The sequence below is a fragment of the Pinus tabuliformis genome, chromosome 4_1, assembly GCF_031772625.1.
Source record: "Pinus tabuliformis cultivar Carrire ecotype Pingquan chromosome 4_1, CPIR1, whole genome shotgun sequence".
Classification (NCBI taxonomy): domain Eukaryota; kingdom Viridiplantae; phylum Streptophyta; class Pinopsida; order Pinales; family Pinaceae; genus Pinus; species Pinus tabuliformis.
In genome coordinates, this window is record NC_142303.1 from 670,800,415 (window position 1) to 670,821,718 (window position 21,304).

A 21,304-nucleotide genomic window follows, 5' to 3' on the forward strand; every position below is an offset into this window, starting at 1 on the left:
TAGCCTGCATATATGTGTGTTACCTCCAAAATGATAATTTCACCACTTACTTAAGGTCACACACACACACACACATATACATTTTACAATAATTATGCAATTGAACATGACTAGCAAATATTAACACCATTGCAAAGTGACCAAAAAGGCATATATGTATACTTATCATTTTCAAAATGTAGACAATATTTACAAAAGTAACCAAGAAAGTATTTACAATTACCATGTAAAGTAACCAAGACAACATTTACAATGATGATCGGGACAATTAACGTATTTGCAAAATGACCGGGGTCATTGCAACCCCTCCCCCATGATGAAAACACCTATAACATCCTTGGTGAAAATTTCATGTAATAAAAGTTAAAAACAATAACCACGGATGAATGGGACACTTATTCCAAGATGAATGTTGGGAAAGACATCTTGGGGGGTGTTCATTTGGTTGTTTATGGCTAAGGAAATTGGAAAAGGCAATGGCTAAGGCATTAAAGAGGAAAAATGGCATTTTGGGACAATTATTTATGAAAATAATGGAAATTAGGAGAAAAGGGAGGTGAAAGGTCACAGGTTGCATGTGAGGAGGAAAATGAAGGAAAATAATGGAAAATGAAGAAAATAGAGGCCTCATTCATAAAAAGGCTTCTGAGGATCAGTTGGTAACCTTTTGTTAGTTTAGCTTTGGAGCTCTCTCATTATTCTCTCTCTCTCTCATACTCTTGGACACTTAGAGTTTTCTTGGAGCATTTTTGCATTGGAGCAAGAAAGGCAAAGAAGGCAAGAGGAAGAAAAGATCAAGCAGGGAAAGGAAAGATCAAGCAGCTACAACAAGCTTCATTGCAAGTATCAACTTGCATGTGTATTTTCCTTGCTATATTTGGCATGCATGGGATTGCATGTGTTTCTTTTCTACAGTGGCATGGGTTTTGCCAGGTGTGACAGTATTTTTAGCCTAGCCTTGCCATTACCTGATAGCTTTGATGAGAAGGGTTCTCTCATGCAGTTTGTGTGGGATGGCCAGATTAGATTCGAGGCTGAGTGGGGTGGATCTTCGAATTGACAAAAACATGGTGGTAGTGGTCCCTGAACCAGACTGAGGATGCACGAAGCCAATGGCCAGTTATCCCCTGAACTAGACTATTGGTTACAGTAAAGCCAGATTGTGTGCCTCGGTGGGCCTAGGAATCCTCTCCGGTGAATGGCTGGATATACGGTAAAGACGAGAGGTGGATTTTCTCGACGTTGGGCCTAGTGATTCCGGGATGGAATGTGTAGTAAAGCTTGGAGAGTATGTCTCAGTGTAGGGCCTAGTGATTCCTGGATCAGACTACGGATGCACGGTAAAGCCTGAGAGACTAGGAGGTACTCGAATTCCTCACGGTGTAGGTAGAGAACTCTGGTGGCATCCACATTGATTTGTGTTTTTGATGTGTTCTATGAGTCCCACATTCATGCTTGGAATATGGCACGAGGGTGATTGGCTGAAGAGAGACTTGGCTCAGCCAATCTATGGTCGGGTGGAACGTGGTAGTCCCATCTCCAGTCAGTTCATTGCATTGATTAATGAGAAATTCATTCCATTGATTTTCATGTGTAAATGTACTGGTGTATATATGGATTTTGATGGTTGATATGTTTATTGTAATTCTATTCCTATTATGCTAGTTATATGTTCATTTTATGGCAGCATGTATGTTTGGACCTCAACATGTTTTTACTTGTATTTGAATGAATATTATATCTATGACCTAATAAGTGATAAGGTAGCAAATGACATGAGGAAACAATGGTTCATGAAAATTCTCAGATAAGTAAGAGATCCCTACACTTAACTCTGTGGTTTACACCTATAGGTTACATGTCGATGATAAGTTTTATGAAATTCCTGTCATGACTAGTAGGGGTCTGGTTAAGGCCTTGATCAAATATTTACTTTTGCATCATTGTTTCCATGTAATTTACTTAATTCTGAGCTTTCATTCCATTATGGGTAGTGGCATGGGCTTTGGGCCTGAAAAAGTGGCTCGAATCTCGGAGTTGCTGGCACAATGTAGGTTTTAACCCCATATAGAAATTACCTGCATACGAATTCTAAAACATAGAAAATAAATAATGCGAGAGCATAACACATAAAACACGTATACACAGAGATTTTCCCCTAGATCCCAAAACCGGGACTACTAGCTTGATTTTTCTTTATGTTCCTTTCAATGTTATAATACATATTTATATATGCCGAAGCATCCAATACCATGGACTAAAAACCATTGCGTCCAATACCATGGATCAAAAACCATTGCGTCCAAAAAACATGTGCGAAAATCATGCACAAAACCATAGGTGGGCCTGCCCATCCTAACATAGGGTCCAAAACCAAAATTTTCTGGGGCGCTGCCTCGAACCCCATAAAATGGGGTTACAGGTACACCTCAAACCCCCTGTGACCCCCCCGCTACACAATCACCCCCCGGTTAACTATGTGGGCTAGTCGTGGAAAGAATATAACACAACCAAACATTCTCCCACTTGTTTTTTTCTTTCCACAGGGGGCCACAAGAGAGCTTAGTCATTTTTCCAGCCCTGAAATGCCCATTGTCTCTCTACACCAAGAGAATTTCTCAGAGCTCACAGATTTTGTCAATGCATCTGCAGTATTCTTCAAAGTGTCCACCTTTACCAGCAACACCTTTTTGTCTTCTATCATATCCCTCACAAAGTGATACTAAACATCAATGTGCTTTGTCTTTGAATGATATGCGGGGTTCTTTGCCAAGAAAATTGCACTTTGGCTGTCACAATCTATCCTTATAGCTCCCTGTACTAACCCCATACTTGAACACAATCTCTGCAACCAAACTGCTTCCTTGCTTGCACGAGTGGCTGCCATGTATTTTGCCTTTGTAGTTGATAGTGCCATTACAGATTGTTTCTTACTCATCCAACTGACTGCACCTCCAAATAGGTTAAACACATACCCACTTGTAGATCTTCTCTGATCCAGATCTCCAGCCCAGTCTGCATCAACAAAGCCACAAATATCCAACACTCTGTCCAATCCTGATCTTCCTTGGTAGCACATACCATAATCACTAGTGCCACGCAAATACCTGAAAACCCGCTTCACTGTTGTCCAGTGCTCCTTCCATGGTTTTGACATAAACCTGCTCAATACTCCCACTGCATGTGCAATGTCTAGTCTAGTACAGACCATTGCATACATCAGGCTACCGACTACATTTGCATATGGAACATGGGACATATCCTCTTCCTCTTCTTATGTCTTGGGACACTGTTCAGCAGATAACTTCACACCTACAGGAATATGAACCTTCACCGTTTACTATCCTGCATATTAAACCTATGCAGTATTGTCTCGACATACTTCCTCTGGTTTAACCAAAGCTTCCTCTTTGCCCGATCTCTTTTAATTTCCATGCCCAAAATATAGTTTGCAGCACCAAGATCTTTCATGTTGAATTTGGAGGACAATTGGGTCTTCAAATCCTGGATAATTTCTTTGTCATTTCCAACCAGCAACATATCATCCACATACAAGACTAGATAAATAACACGGTCACCAATTAATTTAAAATACACACAGTGATCTGCTTTGCTTCTGGTGAAGCCAAGTCCTCATATAAATGCATCAAATTTCTGATACCACATCCTTGGTGACTGTTTTAACCCATACAGAGACTTATTTAACTTGCATATTAGTTCTTTCTTACCCTTCACTACAAAGCCTTGAGGTTGCTTCATGTAGATCTCCTCTTCTAGATCCTCGTGAAGAAATGCTGTCTTCACTTCCATCTATTCTACTTCAAAAGCAAAAGCAGTAGAAACAGATAAAAGTAACCTAATAGAAGTTACCTTGGCAACAGGAGAAAAAATATCACCAAAATCAATTACCGGCACTTGGGAATAACCTTTTGCTACCAACCGAGCTTTGTATTTCTCCACATTTCCTTCTGCATTTGTCTTCTTCTTGAACACCCATTTGCTGCCAATGGGTTTCCTTCCAGCTGGAAACTCCACCAGATCCCAAGCCTCATTTTTGTGCAAAGATGCCATTTCATCAACCATGGCCTCTTTCCAAAGTTTTCCATCCTCTGAATCTACTGCTTCCTTCACAGTTCTGGGATCATCATCAGTGATAGATAAAGCAAAATTTGAACAGAAAGTAGATGGACTATATCTTTCTGGCTGCCTTCTTTCTCGAACTGATCTTCTTACACTTGGAGTTTGTGGCTCTTCATCTTCTGATTCCTCCTCTGCTGTAGAGTCTGATTCTTCCTCCTTTAGCTCAAACTCTATCTTCTCAAGTTCCTTTCGTTGGACTTCATGTTTAATAATATCTTTCACCTCTCTGAACACCACATCTCGGCTGTACACAACCTTCCTTATTGCTGGGTTCCAAAGCTTATAACCCTTTAAACCATCCTTATACCCAATAAAGATGCACTTTTCAGATTTACTATCCAACTTGGTTCGTTTCTCCTTTGGAACATGTACATATGCATCACATCCAAATACCATCAGATGTGAAAGAGAGGGTTTCTTACCAGTCCATACCTCTTGTGGAGTCTTATCCTCCAACGCTAATAAAGGTGATCTGTTGACCAGGTAACATGCTATCTCCACCGCCTCTGCACAGAATTCCTGTCCTAACCCAACACCACTAAGCATGCTTCTTACCCTTTCCATCAACGTCTTGTTCATTGTTTCTGCAACTCCATTTTGCTGAGGTGTATATGGAGTAGTCTTCTGCCGTGCTATACCACACTTCTTACAAAATTCTTCAAATTCCTTACTCCAAAACTCTCCACCATTATCTATCCTCAACACCTTTATCTTCTTCTCTATTTGGTTTTCCACCAGAGCCTTAAATTCTTTAAACCTGTCAAAGACTTCAGATTTCTTCTTAAGGAAATATATTCATGTATTCCTTGAGAAGTCATCTATAAATGATACATAGTACACAGACTTACCCAGTGATGGAACCTTCACAGGTCCAAACACGTCACTATGCATAAGATCTAATATTTGTTTCGCTCTCTTACCACCAGAGGGGAAACTCACACGATTCTGCCTCCCGTATACACAATTTTCATAGAAATCAAAATCCAGAGAGCTATTACTCATACCTTCTACCATACCTTTACCATGAAGTATTCGAAGGCCCTTCTCTCCAATATGTCCAAGCCTTTGATGCCACATCATGGTCTTCTCTCTAGAGACCACTAGATTTTCAGCTCCACTTTCAGGAACCACAGAACTGTCGCACCCATCAACAACAGTGCTACCTTGCAGCTTGTACAGAGTTCCAATCCGAACTCCCCGCATCAATACTATTACTCCCCAAACCATCTTGTAGGTATCTTTCTCGAACACTGTCTTTACACCTACATCATCCAACTTGCTTACAGAAATCAGATTTCTAGCCAATGCAGGAATATGCAGAACACCCGGAAGTGTTCTAACCATTCCACCTTGCAACTTCAACTTTACTTTTCCGCGACCAATGATTCTAGCCTTGCTATCATCCCCCAAGAAGACATCATCACCATCGTATTTCTCATACTTACAGAACAACTCTCTATGGGGAGTGAAGTGAAAGGATGCACCTAAGTCAATCAACCATGCCTCATGATCTACATGTGTACTTGAAGAAGCCAAGTACACATCCCCACCTTCATCTGAGGTGGTTTTCGCCTCTATAGAAGGAGCATCATCATATCCCTTTCCTTTATCAGGAGCTTTAGATTTATAGTCCCTTTTGAAGTGCCCTTCCTTTCCGCATTTCCAGCACACCACCTTTACAGGTTTTCCTGGAGATTTAAATCTCCCTCTAGATTTAGATCTCCCACTTGATGACTTATTTTTGTTTCTGTTTTTGGACCGTCCTCGTACAAATAAGGCATCACCATTCTGGCTCTCCATATTTTTCCGTCTCAACTCCTCTGTCAGCAAGGCTGAGACTATTTCATCAAACTGCAAGGTAGTTGCATTGCTACTTATTGCAATAACCAGACTATCCCACGAATCTGGTAGAGAACACAACAAACTGATGCACTTATCTTCATCTGAAATTTTAATATCAACAGATGCTAACTAGCTTACCACAGTATTAAATGCGTTCAAATTCTCTGTCACCGAGTCTCCATCTTTCATGCTCAGGTTATATAACTTTTTCTGCAAGAGTAGTTTATTCACCAGAGACTTAGATTGGTACAAAGTCCCTAACTTGTCCCATAAAGCCTTCGCCGTAGCTTCCCCTGATACATTCAGCAATACTGAATCTGAGACATACAATTGTATTGTGCTTTTTGCCTTCTGATCCAACTTCTTCCATTCTTCATCAGACACTCTCGTTGGTTTAGTACCCGGATCTACCGCGATCCACTGATCTTTATCCACCAACAGATCCTCCATCTTGAGTTTCCACAACTCAAAACTCTGACCATTAAATTTCTCAATCTCTATCTTTCCACTGCACGCCATCTTATTTTACCACCAGAATCGATCTCGTAGATCTCCCACTGAACAGGGTCTACCACAGGCCTGAGTGAAACCCCTCAGCAACAAAGGCGTCCCCTTGAAGCCAAAACAACTCTGATACCAAATTTAGGTTTTAACCCCGTACAAAAATTAACTACATATGAATTCTAAAACATAGAAAATAAACAATGCGAGAGCATAACACATAAAACACATACACAAATATTTTCCCCTGGATCCCAAAACTGGGACTACTAGCTTGATTTTTCATTAGGTTCCTTTCAATTTTATAATACATATTTATACATGCTGAAGCATCCAATACCATGGACGAAAAACCATCGCGTCCAATACCATGGAACGAAAACCATCGCGTCCAATACCATGGACCGAAAACCATCACGTCCAAAAAACATGTGCGAAAACCATGCACAAAACTATAGGTGGGTCCACCCATCCTAACATAGGGTCCAAAACCAAAATTTTCCACGGCGCTGCCCCAGACCCCATAAAGTGGGGTTACGGGTACGCCTCAAACCCCCTGTGACCCCACCCCCCGCTACACAATCGACACAACGAAGGGGGGCTTTGCCCCCCCTCTAACCACCCGGTTAACTACGTGGGCTAGTATTGGAAAGAATATAACACAACTCAACACACAAGACTAGCAAGTTTGGACCACAATCACTGTTAGGCAAGCCTATGAGAGCAACTTTAGGTCTTTGATCACTCCCTTGCCCCTAGCATGAGAGCGAGTGAGCCTTAAATTGTCCAAAACAATAGTGGGACCCAAGGTACGCTGTCTGAGTGGCTGGCTTGTCTCTCGAAGGTTTTTTTGATGGCGTTGGATGGCTACATGTGATGTTCCATCGATTCCACTTCCTTAAGGTTACCTCAGAGGTCGAATCTGATCATAGTAGCATCTCGTCTCATGTTTACCCCAATTGGCATGGTTACTTGGGTGGATGTGGGAGGAGGGTGTTACATAGTGGTATGAGAGCATGGTTCAACTCTTGGACTAAATGGGTTGAATGTGTGTTGGTCATGCATGCATGTTAGTTGCATGTGTGTCTCTTACACTTATATACTTGTTGCATTTGCTTGATGATGGATTAGGGTTGTAGTATGGTTATCATGGAGAATTTGATGTTGATTTTGTGAAGAGTATTCGACATGAGTATGTGACTGACTGTATATGGTTATTTATCGCTTACATGTTGATTTTATGTCACCTACTTACATCCTTGTATGTTAGGTTACATTTTTAATATTTTGATTACATGCATCAGTCTTGTAGGTTGATTACAAGAAATGATCGATTATGTTCGACTACATGCGGTTATGCGTATTTGTAGTTGGTTAGGCATTGCTTATGCATATTGTCGGTTGCATGTAGCAATGTGTACAATGGGGTAATGGTTGTTGTCATGCATGAGGTCATAACATGCATTGTTGATATGGCCTTGCATTGATGGCTGGATCCTAGTTAGAGTGATGTTTATGTGTTGATACATTTATTTGTGCATGCCTATATGCTATTATGATTATGTTATACATGTGTCACGCTGATTTGGTGATCTTGCAGGAAAAGGTATCCTCCCCAAGCTATACTAAGGTACGTCAATTTATATTGATTTGGCTTATCTGATATATTATGCATCGCAGGAAGAAAGAGATCAAATGACTAGCAAGGTGGTAGACTACATAGAATTTTCCTATGCATCAGATGAGCAACGTGGTGTGGGGCATACTTTTGATTTGGCCGATACACTGAGGAGCTTAAGAGATAAGGAGTTGTAAGGTAGATAATGACCGGATCATATAGGCAAAAGAGAAGCAAGTCGAGGTTAATGCTATACTTATTCATATTTTGTCGGACTTGCAGTGACAAGGGCCGCTTCGGATCAGCCATGCACATGAGGATGGGACTAATGGAGCATATGGCAGTAGATCTCCTGGTAGACACAGGTTGGATAGATCTGACACAATGAGAGATGGCAGGTTGTTGGACACTCTGAAAAGGAGGGGCGATGAGTACAAGTATTATTCTAGTTCTGGTTCTAATAGACATCATGATCATCATCGCTATCATCCTTATAGGAGGAATGATAGGGGATACTTACTGGATGAATTCAAGAAAGAAAAACCACCTACTTTTGATGGAGATGTGAAGAAGCTGGAAGATGCAGAGGCTTGGATACTTGGTATGAACAAATTATTTGAGTTGCATGAGTACACAGATAACATGAAGGTCTGGATAGCTATATTTAGCTTGAAAGGTAAATCAGACATCTGGTGGGAAGATGTTAAGCAGGTTAGAGACATTAGGACAGATGACTTGAGTTGGCAGGAATTCAAGGGGCTTTTAAGGAATAAGTACTTTTCAGAAAGGTACTACGACAGCAAGGCTAAAGAGTTTTATGAGTTAAATATGGGTTCAATGATAGATGAAGAGTATACAACCAAGTTTCTTGAGTTATTGAGGTATGTACCATATCTTACTGATGAGAAGGCTAAAGTTCAGAGATTTGACAGTGGTTTGCCATTAGAATTTATAGATTAGATTGAGTATGATGAGCCTTAGTCACTTGAGGAAGTTATTGGGAAACTGAAGCATTGCTATGAGAAATCATAGCGTAAGAATGAATCTCAACATGGATGGAATGGAAAATACAAAGGTAGAGGTAAATGGAAGCCTAAGAGGACAAGGCCTAAACATGCAGATGGGAAAGAACATGTGGCACTACAAAAGAGATTTAATGCAACTAGACAGGGACATGGACCACAACAGAGACAAAAACATAGAGGTGAGGGCACTTGCCGGTTGGAGTGTTGGACATGTGGTGAGGAGCACCTTAGGAGAGATTTTTCGCAGCATCAGCGTGGAAGGCCTAAGATATATAGTGCACAAGAGGTGTAGACTGTTGGGGATGTCGGTCAGAGTATTCCACGTATCCATGCAATAGTGGACAATGGGAAAGTGGAACACCAGGTATCTATCATTGAGATGGACGAGTCTTGGTTAGTGCAGTTGGCTACAAGTACGAAGAAGCAAGTTCATCATTGGGTAAGATCTTGCGCAATTGATTTGAACGGTATGCCTACAACAACACATTTGAATGTATTACCGTTAGGTTCATACAATATGTTATTGGGCATGGATTGGTTGTATCTACATAGAACAAAGGTTGACTAATATGACAAAGCTATTGAGTGTGTTGACGACAATGGAGAACCAAGAGTCTTGCAAGGTAAGAAGAAAGACACATAAGCTAGGATGGTGATAGCTATGCGGGAAATGTGTAACCGTGGGAAAGGGTGCAAGCTATTTGCAGTGCACATTTCTAGTGATAAGGTTAAGGAGGCTGAGGATGCAGATGTGTTGAACAGGTACCTAGTGTTGCAGCAGTTTTGGGATGTATTCCTTGAGGACATTATAGAGTTTCCACCTCATAGGGAGGTAGAATTTTTTATTGAGTTAGTGCCAGGGGAAACTCCAACATCAAAAGCACCTTACAGGATGAGCACACCTGATTTGGCTGAGTTAAAATTGCAGCTGAAGGAAATGTTGGAAAAGGGATACATTACGCCAAGTGTATCACCTTGGGGTGCACCGGTCTTGTTTGTGAGGAAGAAAGATGGTACCCTCATATTATGCATTGATTACAGGCAGTTGAACAAAGTGATTATCAAGAATAGATACCCTTTACTGAGGATTGATGACTAGTTTGATCAACTAAAGGGAGTAGTAGTGTCCTCGAAGATTGATTTGAGATCCAGATATCATCATGTATGCATCAAAGAGGAGGGAATTTACAAGACTGTGTTCAAGACCAAGTATGGGCATTATGAGTTTGTTGTGGTTCCATTTAGCTTAACTAATGCTCCAACTACATTCATGTGTTTGATGAATATTGTGTTGCGTCCATATTTGGATAAGTTTGTTATTGTGTTCATTGATGATATGATGGTATATTCTAAAAATGAGGAAGAGCATGCAGAGCACTTAGCAGTAGTTTTGAGATTGTTGAGAGAGCATCAATTGCATGCTAAGCTCAACTAATGTAGTTTCTTTCATACTAGGGTGCACTACTTGGGACATGTTGTATCCAAGGAGGGAATTGCAGTAGATCCAGAGAAGATAAGAGCCGTCATGGAGTGGGTAGCTCCTAAGAGTGTGGATGAGGTGAGATCTTTCATGGGTCTAGAAGACTATTATAGGAGGTTCATCAGGAACTTTTCACATATTTTTTATCCTATCACATCATTGCAGAGGAAAGGTAAGAAGTTTGAATTGACCGAAGAGTGAGGCTAGCTTTGAGCAGCTTAAGCATTTGCTGACACATGTACTTGTGTTACAGATTGCAGATCTAGCCAAAGAGTTCATAGTATGTACAGATGCTTGTAAGAGAGGACTTGGTGGAGTCCTTATGTAGGATGGACAGGTGGTATGTTATGAGTCCCAAAAACTGAACAAGCATGATCCGAACTACCCGACGCATGGTCTTGAGCTAGAAACGATTATACATGCATTGAATATGTGGAGGCACTATATTCTTGGTAGGTAGTTTGTGCTTATGAGTGATCACATTGGGTTGAGGTATTTATTTGACTAGCAGAATTTGAATGCCAGGCATGCTATATGGTTGGCCACGATCAACAAGTTTGACTTCAAGATGAGGTGCATCAAGGGTAAAGAGAACAGGGTGGAAAATTCTCTCAGTAGATAGGTATAGGTGAATCACTTAACATTTATGAGCTCTTATGGGACAAATTTACAAGACAAGATCTTGCGGGTAAGACAACAAGATGTCAGGTATATGGATATTGTGCACAGGCTGCAGCAGGACGATAGTACATGTACAGGTACAGGTCATGGTACATATACATGTGCAGGTAGATGTACATGTAATGGTACAGGTACATGTGGCAGTATAGGTATAGACATAGGTACAAATACAAGTGTAGGTGTTGGTGCACAGGGCATGGACTATTGTCTTACAACAGAGGGATTGGTCAGGTTTCGAGACATGATATATGTAATGGATAACATTGAACTCAAGATGGCGATCTTGAGGGAATTTCATGCAAAACCTTATTCAAGTCACCTAGGTTATCAGAAAACGCTCATAACGGTAAAGAGATATTACTATTGGCCGAATCTGAAGAGGGATGTAGTAGAGTTTGTGGCAAGATGTTTTGACTGTCAGTGAGTGAAAGCAGAGTGAAAAAATCCAGGTGGACTACTATAGTCGATCACTATTCTCGAGTGGAAATGGGAGGTAATTTCCATGGATTTCATCATAGGGTTGCTAAAGACAGTGAAGCAGCATGATTCCATCATGGTCATTGTGGACAGGTTAACAAAGGTTGCACACTTTGTTCTGGTGAAATCTACGTTCTCAGCTAGTGACACAGCATAGTATTCATCTAAGACATGGTTAGACTACATTGTGTTCCAAAGAATATTGTGTCACATAGGGATGCAAAGTTCACTTCCAATTTTTGGAAGGAGTTATTTACAGGTTTGGGCATCGAGTTGGCCATCAACACATCTTATCATCCGCAGAAAGATGGACATACAAAGAGGGTCAACAGGATATTGGAAGACATGTTGAGGATGTATGTGATGCATCAACAAAGGAAGTGGGAAGAGTATCTCCATTTGGTCAAGTTTTCATATAACAACTATTATCAGGAGTCATTGAGGATGAGTCCTTTTGAGGCATTATATGGGCGGAGTTTTAACACTCCCATTAGTTGGAGTGATCCAGTTAGCAGGGTATTTATTGGACCATATATGTTGGCAGATGTTAGGTCCCTATAATACTAGTATTTGCCTCATTGTTATTAGTGTAGCCCCTTATTGTTATTGTTGTGCCCCATAGAAGCCCACTATTATTATTTTTGTTCCCTTACATTATTATTGTTATGTCAGCTTTGATTATATTGCGACCCCTTAGACTCCTATATATAGAAATGAGGTTTTTTCATTTGAATAATATAAGAATTGTTCATTTGTGTAATGTAAAGGAGGTTTTGCCCTCGAAGAGGCTGATTTTGAAGTCGTTGATCTATCTTTTCTTCTATTTTGTGAGCTAGTTGCATAACATTTGGTATTAGAGCTTTGGATTCTAGGGTTTCGATGCTTCAAATATGTCATCGTGGAATTTTCGCTATAACATGTTTTATACAAAACTTCAAAAGATAAAAAAACCCATTTGATACGACATCTTGAAGAATGTTGTATCCGAATTTTAGAGCATGTCTCATAAATTTTTTGGAGATATGAACCGAGGAAGTTAAGGTTTTTGTAGGCTGCTGAATTCCATCCCAAACAGGTGACCTTGGGAAAATCATCATAACTTTCTCCTTGAGCATCGAATTCAAATTTAGTAAAAAGATACAAAAAGAGGACAGATTGTAGTTTGTTGGATATCATTTTCACGGCCGAAGGTCAAAACAATGACACATGGCACTTAGTACAAGTTCACTCTACTGAACCAATGTATAATTAGGTCATTGTGGGATATTGGGCATAACTCTTTCTTGGAAAATCCAATCTTGATCAGACTTCTGGGGTTGGAAAGAGGAATCTGAAGTATACAAGAGGACAAAATTTCCAACCTTGGAGATTTGAAATTCCAGAGATACATCAGATTCAAAATCAAGCTCCTACAAAAACCAAACAAAAAAATAAAAGGTGTGTAGTCTTTTTTAAAATTTGCATAAGTTTTGTTTGGAAATTATTTTGAAGTGATTCAAAGGGAATAGTGAAGCATAATTATCATTAATTGATGCCCCAAAGAAAGAAAATGGAAACACCTAGTAAGCAACCCGAAATCTCTTCTATGACTCATGAAGAAGAGGAAGAAATGCAACATGATATATCAAAATTACGAGACCAAGTGCAACAAATTTCACTCTCACAAAAAGTAACAAAAGCTAAGATGGATGGTTTGAAGAATGGAATGGAAGCTAATATGGATGGTTTGAAGAATGGCATGGAAGCTAATATTGATGGTTTGAAGAATCACATCAATGAATCAAAAGGCAACATTGAAGATTTGAAGAAAGACATGGAAGGTTTGGCAAAGTTGTTAAATGAAATGCTTCATAATGGCGAAAAGATAGTAGAGGAAACTCATCATGAGAACAAAATAAATTTTAGTCATGATTTCATAGACTCTAATATTGGATTGAAGACCCGACATATTCCAAAGATCGATATGAGGAAGTTTGTTGGCAAGGATCCCATAACATGGATACTACAGATGGAGCAATATTTTGATCTCCATAATGTGCAAAACACACAAAAGGTACACATTGCAACTTTATATTTAGAACCCAATCAGTTGTATGGTATTGATGGCTTTTCTCTCGTAAAAAAAATGTCACTTGGTTAATTTTTATGAAGGAAATGATAGCACATTATGAGGATACAAAGAGCAACACCTTCTTTAGCCAATTGATAAATCTCAAACATAAGTGTTCAATAGTGGAACACATTGAGGGCTTCCAAAATTTGAATATAAGGGCAAATGATATTCCAGAGGAGCATAGTATTGATGTATTCATAGGGACTCTAAAGGATAACATCCAACATGAGGTTCACCTTTGGGAACCTGATTCATTGGAGAAGGCATTCCGGTTGGCAAGAAAAATTGAAAGCATAATTATGGCAACAAGGAAGCCTAGAACTCACAACTATAAAGATGGAAGTGTGGTTGCTCCTAGCCTTCCACAACCTACAAGGTTGGTACCACAAAAATTGGAAGAAAAAATATAAAAATGGCTTTGTTGCAGTTGTGATAGAAGGTACACTAAAGGTCATAAGTGTGCGGAGAAGAAATTATTTCACATCAATTGTGAAGAGGAGGAAGAAAATGAACAAGAAACCAAGAACCAACCCCAGAGAAAGAAGAAATGAATCTGACCATATATTGTAATGCACTATCAAGAAGTATCACTTCTCAAACTCTCAAGATAGAAGGGCATATTAAGAAGAAAAAGGTAATAGTGTTGATTGATTTGGGTAGTACCCATAATTTTATTCATTGTAAGATAGCCAAGGAATTAAATTGCTTCCTATATCCAACACTAGACTGTCAAGTGATGGTTGCAAATGGAGGAACCATAAATTTCTCGGGAAAGTTCCATAATATCAAGATATCCATGGGAGAATATGTATTGAATAGTCCAATGCTTTCCATTCCAATGGGTGGTGCTGATGTTGTACTAGGATTCCAATGGTTACAATCTTTGGGTATGATAACTTTTAATTTTCAAGAACTTGAATTTTTTTGGGAAGGAAAGGAATTTTAATTAAGGGGTATTGTAGGGAAACCAAGAAAGATAATCATCTCTAATAGCATGATAAAGATTCTAAAGAAAGAACAACAGGGCATAATTGCACAATTATGTTCACTTGAGGCTCAAACATCGAAATCATCTATTTCTCCAGACCTCCAAAAAGTATTGGACAATCGTTCCAAGGTATTTGAGACTCCCAAAGGCCTCCCACATATTTGTGATCATGATTATGCTATTCATTTGATTCCAGGAAGTACTCCTCCAAACATTAGGCCTTACAAACATCCCTATTCCCAAAAGAGTGAAATTGAACGTATGGTTGTAGAAATGCTAGAGGCTGGTATAATTCAACCTAGTCAAAGCTATTTCTCTACTCCAGTGGTATTGGTGCATAAGAAGGATGCATCATGGCGCATGTGTCCACATTATAGGGAGCTCAACAAGCTCACTATTGAAGATAAATTTCCCATTCCTGTTATTGATGAATTATTGGATGAATTACATGGAGAAATTTACTTCACCAAGTTGGATCTTCATTCAAGATATCATCAAATAAGAATGAAGACTGAAGATGTTTCGAAAACAACATTTAGAACTCATGAGGGTAATTATAAATTTTTGGTCACACCTTTTGGCCTTACCAATGCACCTTCTACATTTCAAGGTTTGATGAATTCCATTTTCAAACCCTTCCTTAGAAAATTTGTGTTAGTATTTTTTGACGATATACTGATCTACAACAAGGTTTGGAAGGATAATGTTCAACATGTTGACAGGGTGCTCAAGCTATTGGAGGAGAAACAATTATATGCAAAAACCTCCAAATGTTTCTTTGGAGTACAAGAGGTGGAATATATGGGTCATATTGTATCTCGTGAGGGTGTTAAGGTAGACCCTAACAAAATTAAAGTCATTAAGGAATGGAAAATACCCACATCCATAAAGCATCTATGAGGATTTCTTTGGTTGACATAGTATTATCGCAAGTTTGTTAAGAATTATGGGAGAATAGCAACACCTCTAACAGCATTACTAAAGAAAGATGCACTTTCTTAGACTCCAGAAGAAACTAACGCCTTTGAGCATCTTAAAGAGACAATGTACCAAGCACCGGTCTTAGCTATGCCAGACTTCACAAAAACTTTTATTGTGGAATGTGATGCCTCAGGAAATGAAATTTGTGCTATTTTAATGCAAGAAAGAAGACCCATTTCTTTTGAAAGTCGTCCAATCAAAGGAAAGTATTTACACCAATCTATTTATGAGACAGAAATGTTGGCATTACTACATGCACTTAATAAATGGCGACCTTACCTAACGGGAAGGCACTTCAAGGTAAAAACAAATCATGATAGTCTTAAATACTTTTTAGAACAAAGATTATCTTCAGAAGAGCAACAAAAATGGGTTACAAATATGTTGGGTTATGACTTTGAAATTATCTACAAAACGGGGAAGCAAAATTTTGTTGTAGATGTGCTCTCAAGAAAGGATGAGGATGTGGAAGCATTGCTTTGTGCCATTTATATTATCCAACCACATTGGATAGCCGAAGCAGGGGATGAATGGAAGACTGACGAAGAAGTGTGGGCACTCATTCAAAAGTTGCAGCAAGATCCTAGTACATCTGAGACATTCAAATGTAATAATGATTCATTATGGTACAAATATCGCTTGTACCTTTGTAAGAATTCCCAACTCAAACAAAAGATCCTTCGGGAATTTCACATCTCTCCCTTAGGAGGGCACTTAGGATTTTTAAAAAATTACCATATGGTTAAGAATGATTTTTTTTGGGATGACCTGAAATATGATATTCAAAAATTTGTGGTGGAATGTTTGGTTTCCCAACGAAATAAAGTTGAGACAATTAAGACGCCAAGTCTGTTACAACCTTTATCCATTCCAATTCAACATTGGGAGGAGGTTTCAATGGATTTATCATAGTTTTACCCAAGTCCGAAGGAAAGAGTGTCATCATGGTGGTAGTTTATAGAATTACCTAGTATGCACACTTTTGTGCATTATCTCATCCATTTAAATCTAGTACAGTTGCTACTGCATTTATGGAAATAATTCAAAAGCTACATGGAACTAGTGACATAGATCCTATTTTCACTGTAAATCTTTGGAAGGAATTATTTTCTTGTCTAGGTACTCAATTAGTTCATAGCTCATCTTATCATCCTTAATAAGATGGGCAAACTGAGATAGTGAACAAATGTTTGGAAGGATATCTTCGTTGCTTTGTATCTGATAAACAAACATAATGGGTCAAGTGGTTACCTCTTGTTGAATGGTGGTATACCACTTCCTTCCATACTATAGGAAAAATGACCCCATTTATGGCACTTTATGGATATCATCCAACGTCCATCACATCATCTTTACGAGAAAATTCTAAGGTTCAAGCAGTGGAATATCACATCGAGCATCAACAACAATTTCTCCAACTCTTAAAGGATACCTCACTTTAGCGCAGAATAGAATGAAACAACATACCAATCAACATCGCAATGAAAGAAGTTTTAAGGTAGGGGATTGGGTATTTTTATGGATACAGCCATACAAAAAAATGTCCCTCAAGCAAGCTAAGAAGGATAATAAATTATCACCAAAGTATTATGGTCCTTACAAGGTGTTGCAAAATATTGGTACTATGGCCTACAAATTGGAGCTTCCTACATCTTCCCGAGTTCACCCAGTTTTCCATGTTTCATGCTTAAAGAAGGTTATAGGTGACAAGCTCCTAGTTCAAACAATATTGCCAGAAAATTGATGAGGAAGGAAAAATCATTTAGAACCTGAAGCAATCACGGAAATAAGAACTTGACAACTATGAAATCAATCAATTTCAGAGTATCTGACCAAGTGGAAGAACTTACCCGCGGAAGATTCCACATGGGAGGATGATAATTTTATACAAAAGCATCTAGAACTACTCAAGCGTTAAGGACAAAATTTTTTTTGAAGGAGAGGGGCATGTTAGGTCCCTATAATACTAGTGTATTCCCTCATTGTTATTAGTATAGCCCCTTATTGTTATTGTTGTTCCCTTACATTATTATTGTTATGTCGGCTCTAATTATATTGTGACCCCTTAGACTCCTATATATAGAAAGTAAGTTTTTTCATTTGAATAATCCAAGAATTGCTCATTTGTGTAATGTAAAGGAGGTTTCCCCCTCGAAGAGGCTGATTTTGAAGTCTTTGATCTATATTTTCTTCTATTTTGTGAGTTGGTTGTATAACATCAGACATGGAACAGGAGATGCAGGTGATCAAGAAGAATCTCAAGGCAACACAAGATAGGCAGAAGAGTTATGTAGATAGGAACATGTTATTCAAGGACTTCCAGGTTGGGGAAAATGTGTACTTGTGCATAAAACCGAAGAAGATATCGTTGCGGATTGACTCATGTGCCAAGTTGGCACCACAGTTTTGTTGACCCTTCAGTATCATTGAGAGGATTGGGCTAGTAGCCTATCGACTTGCACTGCCTCCGAAAATGAAAGTCCATGATGTTTTCGATGTATCTTTTCTTAATAAGTATGTTAAGGATGTCAATCATGTAATTGACTGGTCTGTATTGCAGGTGGAACCAGATGGAGAATTCCAGTTGCAGCCTCAGTGTATATTGTAGGAAAAGGTTCTCATGCTCCAGAACCAAGCAAGTTAAAGTGAAATGGAAGCACTTTGGGCCCAATGAAGCTACATGGGATATGGTGGATTATATGCGGGCCATGTATCCTTCCTTGTTTGTCGATTGAGGCAAAGTAGCTTGACATGGTGGTTTGGTATATGCTTTATGGCAGTTTAGTATTGCTTTATGTTGGGTTAGTATATCCTTTATGGTGATTGATAGATGCTTTATGATGGTTTATATATGATATATGATGACTAGAATATGTTTGATATATGTTTTGGTATATGATTTGGCATATGTTTTGGTATCTGTATTTATGATTATGTTGCTATATGTACCCATGTCTGTATGGATGTGAATACCATAACGGGCTGTGTTATAAAGCTCCACTATGCGGTATGGGTGTCATGTCATTATGGTTATGTTATCATGTTATTATGTTATCATGTGGTTATGTTATCATGATGTTATGATGTCATGTGGATTGGCACTAAACAGGTTGATCATTGTAAATACCATAGTGAGCTATGATATAAAGCTCCACTATGCGGTATGTTGTCATGTTGTCATGATGTTCTTCTCTTGAGAAGGTCCTTCATTGTAAATATTACATCGAGCTGTGTTATAAAACTCCATGAGAAGTATGTATTCTTTCAGCAGGTTTCTAAGGTATATGTGTGATTGAACACCGAGGATGGTGTCCTCCAAGGGGGAGGGTTCTATAACAGTCCTGGTGAAATTTTCATGTAATAAAAGTTAAAAACAATAACCATGGATGAATGCGACACTTATTCCAAGCTGAATGTTGGGAAATGTATCCTAGGGGGTGTTCATTTGGTTGTTTATGGCTAAGAAAATTTGAAAATGCAATCACTAAGGCATTAAAGAGGCAAAATGACATTTTGGCACAATTATTTATGAAAATAATGGGAAATTAGGAGAAAAAGGAGGTGAAAGGTTACAGGTTGCATGTGAGGAGAAAAATGAAGGAAAATAATGGAAAATGATTAAAATAGAGGCCTCATTCATAAAAAGGCTTCTGAGGATCAGTTGGTAACTGTTGGGTGTGGAGCCTGATTATCTTCTTTATTTAGAGGTATCACCACATTGGACCCCAGTTTGTAATGTGGCGGTAATGTCGCCCGTAAAATGTATGCTACAAGGGGGGTCCAGGGGGGTAGCTGCGATCTTTGGGAGCTCCCTCCTGGTGGGGGATTGGGGGCAGCACCCCCGAAGCTAAAAATAGATGTAAAATTTCCTTGTAAAGTTTTGTAATTTCGAGTCAATTTGGGCCATTCATTAGGTGGATATCTAACGGTAGAAGTTATGTTTAATTTAGGGTTTTTTTCCCTAGAAGCCAACCCCTCACTATATATGAGGGAATTGTATTGCGTTTATGTAGATCTATATTCTGAGCGAGAAAGAGAGAGGATATTGTATGAGACAGAAGAGGGAATTACAACAGATTTGTTGCAGGTTGTATCTCTTCATTTTGTCAGATAATATAAAAGGAAGGACTCGTTGTTTCTCCGTGGATGTAGCCCAAATTGGGTGAACCACGTATATCAGTGTCTCTCGTGTTTTATGTGCTTATATTTTTGCAATACATTTTATGTGTTCCATTGCTCTGTAATATATAATTTTTCTAACAACTGGTATCAAAGCCGAAGGTCTATTTGGCTGAAAAACTCGCAAGAGAGAAGGGTTCCTGGTTCGAGTGGGAGAAATGGTGGAAGATGGTAGGTTTAGGGTTAAAAAATTTAACGGCCAAAACTACTAGCTGTGGAAGATGCATATGGAAGATTATTGGTATCGGAAATATCTGTACCTACCATTGAGCGGAAAGACAAAGAAGCCAACAAGTATGATAGACACAAAATGGGATATTCTCGACAGAAACGCACTTGGAACAATACAAATGTGTCTAGCGGCACCGGTAGCCTTTAATATTTCAAAGTAAACGACAACTGAGGGTTTAATGTCGGAATTGGCCAAACTATATGAAAAACCCTCGGCCTCAAATAAGGTATTTCTTATGAAGCATTTATTTAATATGAAGATGTCAAAAGGTGGATATGTTGCTGATCATTTAAATGAATTTAATACAATTACCAGTCAGTTAAGTTCTGTAGGGGTAAATTTTGATGATGAAGTTAGGGCTTTGTTATTTCTGTGCTCATTGCCAGAAAGTTGGAATGGTTTAGTTATGGCCATTAGCAACTCTGTCTTTGGATCTAGTACGTTAAAGTTTGATGATGTTTTCGATGCAATCCTTAGCGAGGAAATGTGACGGAAAAGCTCTGGTGAGACATCAGGTAATTATTTGACTACAGAGACTAGGGGAAGAAAAATGGAAAGAGGAAAAAGCCCATGATATCGCAGTAAGTCAAGGAAAGGAAGATACAAGTCCAGATCAGGCATAGTGTGCTGGAAATGCAGGAAGAAAGGACACCTAAAGAAAGACTGCAAGTCTCAAAAGGGAAAAGAAGGAGACACGCAGCAAGAAAACAATCATGAAGCGAATGTGACAGGTGATGTGTTGCAAGATGCTTTGATTCTTTCATTAGAAAATATTATTAATGCATGGGTGGTAGATTTAGGGGCCTCATTCTATGCCACACCTAATAGGAAACATTTTCATGATTATGTTCAAGGAGATATTGGACAGGTTCGATTGGATGATGATAAACCATGTAAAATCATTGGAATGGGTATAGTTTTCATAAAACAGTAGAATGGAAATCAATTGTTAAATTGGCAACTAGGGCAAAACTCCATGTGGGTCAGCTTATTTATGGCAGCTGATAATTTTATTGGATCCCTCTCGTCGAGAGGTGTAGGATTGAT